This window comes from Labrus bergylta, chromosome 7 (genome assembly GCF_963930695.1).
Source record: "Labrus bergylta chromosome 7, fLabBer1.1, whole genome shotgun sequence".
In the NCBI taxonomy this organism is placed as follows: domain Eukaryota; kingdom Metazoa; phylum Chordata; class Actinopteri; order Labriformes; family Labridae; genus Labrus; species Labrus bergylta.
In genome coordinates, this window is record NC_089201.1 from 2,281,301 (window position 1) to 2,287,300 (window position 6,000).

The 6,000-nt window shown below is 37.4% G+C and overlaps 1 protein-coding gene across 1 annotated transcript in view; it reads right to left on the bottom strand.

The window, feature by feature from the left end:
* bmal1a (basic helix-loop-helix ARNT like 1a) overlaps positions 1-5,732 on the bottom strand; it is a 29,699-nt gene extending 23,967 nt beyond the window's left edge. The window contains exon 1 of the mRNA XM_020645499.3: positions 5,598-5,732. The gene's annotated coding sequence lies outside the window, so the exon portion shown is untranslated. The remainder of the gene's footprint in view (positions 1-5,597) is intronic.
* Between the last annotated feature and the right edge of the window lie 268 nt (positions 5,733-6,000).

Consider the following 6,000-nt stretch of genomic DNA (forward strand, 5'->3'; position numbering starts at 1 on the left):
TCAGTCATCATCAGTGAGATGAGAAAAAAGTGACCTGGCACCTCTGTAATGTTAATTTAATGCAACATAAACTATATCCATATTAACAATATTGTCTTACCCTATATCTTGTTTGAAAATATATCGATATATCTTAAAACCTCGATTTATTACTCAGCACTAAGTCAAATACTAACTGAAATCCCCAACTCTGTTAAAAACAGAGCAATGAAGCTATCCGACCAACTTACAAGATATTTCATAACAGTATTTTATATTAATTGGTAAAATTGGTTCAGCATCAACTTTGCTATGAAGACACAGGTAAATTTACTCCAGCATGTGATGCTATATCGTTTCTGCTACTTGATACCCAAGATTCTAATTTTTTCAATAATCCACAATATACAAGTGTAATCTTCTACCAGGTCAGATAGCTAAATAATATCTGCCTTTTAACAAGCATGTAAGGGGGCTACTTTCACAAATGTGACTGCCAGATGCAAGAGGCAGGAGTTCAGCTATGAATGCTTTTGAGCGAGTGTCTTCAAGTTCAACATAACAACTTAAAATAATTAAAAAGGTTATAATGTGTTTGAATCAAGTTAACTGATTTCATGTACATAAATAATAGACTGTATGTATCCGTGATATTTCCTGTCTTTCTTTCACATTGCTATAAAAAGGTGCTCTATTAGTGTTTCTAGTATGGGATGGTGCATCCCTCATAACAACTCTGTTGGCAGAGAGTGAACTAATTTCGTCACACTCGTTTGGCTCACTCCACCTACTGAGCTTAATATAGCAGTAAGCTTTCTTTTTGTGTTTCACATTTTTGTGGCAGAGCAACACAATCAGATATGAAGGTTGCTAATACTTGTGTGGTAAAGCGCTATTATCTGCACAACAGCTAGCACAGCAGCCGCTGCAAGATGAATACATAAGGTGAAGTGTTTTCAGTGTTACACTAGAAACTCTTTGATGACTACTCTTATTTACTCAGTGGGTTGAGCAGCATTTAGACTTAGACGTGTTAAAATAAGAATAAAATAAGAATTGGAATAACTACACAGCTCCAGAGAGCAAGTACGTGTTAGCAAGAGAACTTGAAGGGTGCTGACCTTTATCTGGGCTAATTTACAGTCTACCATGATAAGTAAAAGCACACCCACTCTTAACAGATTGGTGAGAAATGATAAACTGCAGTTCCTTAGTGAGTTGTTGTTGGTCCAAGCTGACATGACACTACTGTAGAAACTTGGCATTGATTTGAAAGTCTCTAGAACAGTAAAGGAGGGATGTAGTCTTCCAAAAGATATTCCCTAATTTGGTGTTTTGATGATGGAAAGCGTTGCCAAAAATGCAAGTCCAAAAACTTCCTTGGGTGTTCAACAGGGTTTAGATATGGCGACTTAAAAGGCAATAGCATATGATTCCCTCATCATCCCATTCAGTGACCACTCATGCTCTTTGGATGAGGGGTTCACACTAGGAGAAGGCCACTTCCATCATGATAGAAATGAAGGAGGATAACCTTGAAGCAACACTTTCCCCTTAGTGTACAGGTGCGGCTAAAACCACTACAACAAAATTCCCTCAACAGCATAAAATAACTAACAAATCCCTTTTTGATGTGAAAGTATCCACATTTTTCCAAACTTTCCACAAAGTCTTTGTTAGGCATTTAGATATATTTGCTATATTTTAGGCTTATGTCAAATTATGAGTGTCTTGTCTGGGCATTTTATATACTTTTCTGTATTTAATACGTATGATATATTTGTAAAAAATAAAAAAATAAAAAATAAAAAAACAGAATTATTTTTTTATGAGTACAAAATGCTAATAGCAAAAGAACATTAAACACCTGGCAGCTTGTAATAAAAAAAAACGTAGCCTATGTTCACCAAGAAGACACCTTAATTTGTCACTTTTTTTCAAATTACCATTGAAGCTAGCAGAGTAGCCATGGCAACAACAGGAAATGAAGCAAGCAGAAAAGAAGGATCAATATAAAGATTGTATTGGTTGAAAGTCTGATCATCCAGGCCGGGATGAAAAAACAACAACTTTTATGATACTATTAAGACAAAACTTTCTTAATTCAACATTTTCAATATGATAATTTTAACTGAATTATGAGATTATACTGTGAAGATGGCTTGTGTTATTATACAAGCTGGTTGGGTGGTAGGTAGCCAGAACCAGTGTGCAACCTGCTGCCAACAATCTGCATAACAGAAACAGCAAAAGCTTGCTATCTGAAGAACCCTAAGGCCCTAATTAGCAGACACCTTTACATTGATTTTAACTAACTGTTTTGGATAAGACCTCTTGTCAAGTTGAATTTATCTGGACTTAAATGAAATATATGGTTCATGGGTGTTTTAATAAAATACACTTTGTTATTCCTAACAGTTTGTCCCAGTATTTCTCTCCTAAGCACCTTCTGTGATTATGGGGGCCTCTGGATATGTTTGATCAGACCAATCAAAGTAATCTGCCAATTAAAGTGGCTTCAGCTGCCTCTACTCAGGTAATATTCATTATGCCAAGGCTGCCTTGTTGGTCTTAGATAATGTACATGGTTGTGATAATGTATTACCACCAATAAGGCCTGCACAAAATGAGAAAAATATGCGATGAGTGATAACCACCCAATACTGCAATAACAACACAAGGTGTGATAAATGAACAAAAATGAAAGAGTGCAGTCTATCTGCTGTACTTCATGTTGTGTTTGTTTGAAACATGTCCTTCCTGAATCCAAAGAGATTTTTTACAACACTAAATTTCAACAATTAATGCTAGGGCAGCTAATAGCTAGCTCAAGCTTCATTTGACTCTAATAACAAGCAGTGAAAGCATCCAACAGGTAAAACGTACGCATGCTGCGTGAGACAGCATTGCTTGCTTACATAAAATATTTTTCTTATCTAATGCTATAAATCAACTGTGATCAGAGCCTGAGGTGTGGGAATGTAGCCACTGGTTTTGACTTATTCCAGTAATGGCATGGTTAATTATATTCTTAATCTTGATCTCTCAAATGAAGAAAGTACATTTTGACTGCAACTTTTCATGTAAAAAGCTCACTAGGGCGGCTGTTTCTTTTGTATGCCTGTCGCCCACTACAATTTTAGGTCTTTTTACCACCAGCTAGACTAAAAAGAATCATCTGAAATCTGGATTAGACATGGATAATGTGTCAGGGTTTCCACCAGTGTATAGCCAGCTTGCTCCGATACTGTTATCTGTTTTCATGAAATCAGGCCATTTCACGTTTCTGTTTAATAAAAGCACTTGAAGGCATTTGTTTTTTTTATCACTAAGAAAAGGTAGGAGCTCAGACTGCATTTTGTCTCCATTCATTTGTGTCTGCATTTTGTTGCTCTACTGAGATTACAAGATCCTATAATCCGTGAATGACGGCCAAATGTGTTTTGGGTTGATCAACAGCTGCTTGAATTATTAAAGTAAGAGCAGCCGATTCTCGCTTCTCTCTCCGCTAATAGCAATACTCAGGTTGTTTATTCTATATTAGACTTTTTTACAATCACACAACTAAGTTTTGTCTTGCAATCTTTGTTCTGTTAGAAGTACACTTCCCAAAACAGCTTTACCTGTTGAGGTGTTAAAAGTCATATGAATGAAAACATCTGTGTGTGGATGTGCAGATTAACTTGCCTCTAGTTGTAGAGTTTAGGGGAGGGGGGGCAAATCTAAGTTTGCATCCAGATGGGATACAATTGAGCAATACAGCAAAAATGTAAATTAAACCAATGAATAATTACTTCAGGGTCCAAGTTTGAGAAATTGGTGACACTAGTAGAAAACTAAGTCAAATTTATTTCAACCTCAACATCAGATTTTAACCTAACAATGTCACAAAAATGATTTGACACTTGAAGATTGACAAATACTGCTTGTGTATGCTCCTCTGGGATCGTTTCTATTTTACTCACAATATCAAAATGAGGAAGAAAAAAACAAAAAATAAACATTTTAGGTCATGATGAGACAGAGAAGAAGGCACAAGGGGACGTTCATAGTTATTAAAACGTACAAGTCAACATTATTTCAAATTTACCCCCCTTTATTTTATTAAACTTCAAACAATGTTTCCATGAACAACAGGTTTAAATAAAGCAATGACTTGTTTGTTGTTGATTTCCATGGTCAACGGTACAGTAACCTGCTAAACCATCACAGCAAGCTCTCTTATCAAGCGCCTTCATAGCTTCATTGATGAGTACTGATAACCTATAGTTGCTTCTTATATGGGTAACAAGTAACAACACTTGTAAGTCCAAGTCTGAAGTTCAGAGGATTTCTCCCCTGTCATGAGACAGTTAATACATAAACGACTGATAACACTACCGTAAGGCAGACAAATGAAAGAGTATTACAGTAATGAGAAAACACAATCCAGCCAATATAAAAGATGATTATAATCTCGTTGTTAACCATAAAAGGAACAAGGCTCCTGAAATATCTCCATAACAGACCAAAGTGACACCTTAGGAAGCTTATGTCCAATGTGTAAGGATTCATACTGGTGTTGATGGAGCACAAGGTTAACTTGTTGAGAAAAAATATATACTTTAACTTATGTCAATACTGTCCATTTACAACTCTATTTTTGCACATTTACATTTAATCTTCCATATTTAAGACTAGTATTGCTAAGTTAAATCCTGGTGTATATATTCCCATTCTTAGTTTTGATATTTTCAGTGCTTATTTACTTTGTATTTAATATTATATTGTGTTTTTTGCTCATATTGTGTGTTTGGACAACCTGCTGCTGTAACACCACAATTTCCCAGTTTGGGATCAATCAAGTAATTCTATTCTATATGAAATAATAATAACCTTGATGGAAACCAGCAGAAGCCCCCATGGAAACCTAAAGCTCCTTTGGCTCACGTTTGGTAACACCATCTATATCATAACACTAATGAACAATTCAACCAAATTGCCAAAAGCTCAACCATGATCATCTCTTGGCAACCACTGCGGACACTGCAGAAACCAATGGTTGCCCCACTTCCGCTGCCAATGCCAACAACTATATCACGATATTTCATAACCAAACAGTAGCCTTAGCGTTTTGAAGAAGGTATGGCCTCGGTGTGGGTTAAGATTGTAGCATTTTAGGGAGATGGGTGTTTGAAGCTATCGTGGAATTATGTAGGCTGTCGAAGAAACCCGTGTACCAGATACCTACCAAGGCCTGTTTACATCGCTAGCATGCTAGCCTGGGTTAGCAGTGTTCTCCCAGTCGCATTATTTTAACACGCAACGAGCACATAAAACAGCACTTACCGATGTGTTAGAGCCCGCTGGCCCTGGTGATTAATGTCAACACTTAAAGATAGAATGACATACATGGGGGAGGTTTCCACACCTTTATCAATAACAACCTATTTTCTTCACTACTCCTAGCTAAGGAATGCTAAATGTCAAGACTTGACCAGCGAGCTAGTGTCCCTCCTGCTTTAGAAAACCACACTGACATGACCACCGGGAAAACATCGTCGAAAATCAACACTGCTTATACAGACGGTTACACAATGCAATACGCATAGCACAAAATTAACACATTAGATACTTACACTCGGTCCAACGAAATTAGTCTATCCATTGGGAGCAGCTGGAAAAAATGTAATAGCAACCCACAGAACTGTGACATAAACGATTCTCGATCGGTGACCCAGTTTCTCTTCACCGTCATGCCTGTCGGACCACTAACCTAGTTTTTTAACCAATGGCGTGTGAGCCACCGCCGGAGGTGCGCCTCTAGCCAATCAAATGTCAGAACCAGCTGGGGGAGTATGACGGACGTTCTACTCGACCAATGACAGTCAGAGTAACAAGGGTATGAGTGTGTGCGTGGGGAGAACACTGCATTACGAGTCAACGAGTTTGTAGGTCCGTGACACTAGCTGACCCGGCCCCTTATTGTCTTTTACGGTATTTTTATACTCTGAAATGATGAAGTAGGACCTATGGGTCAAA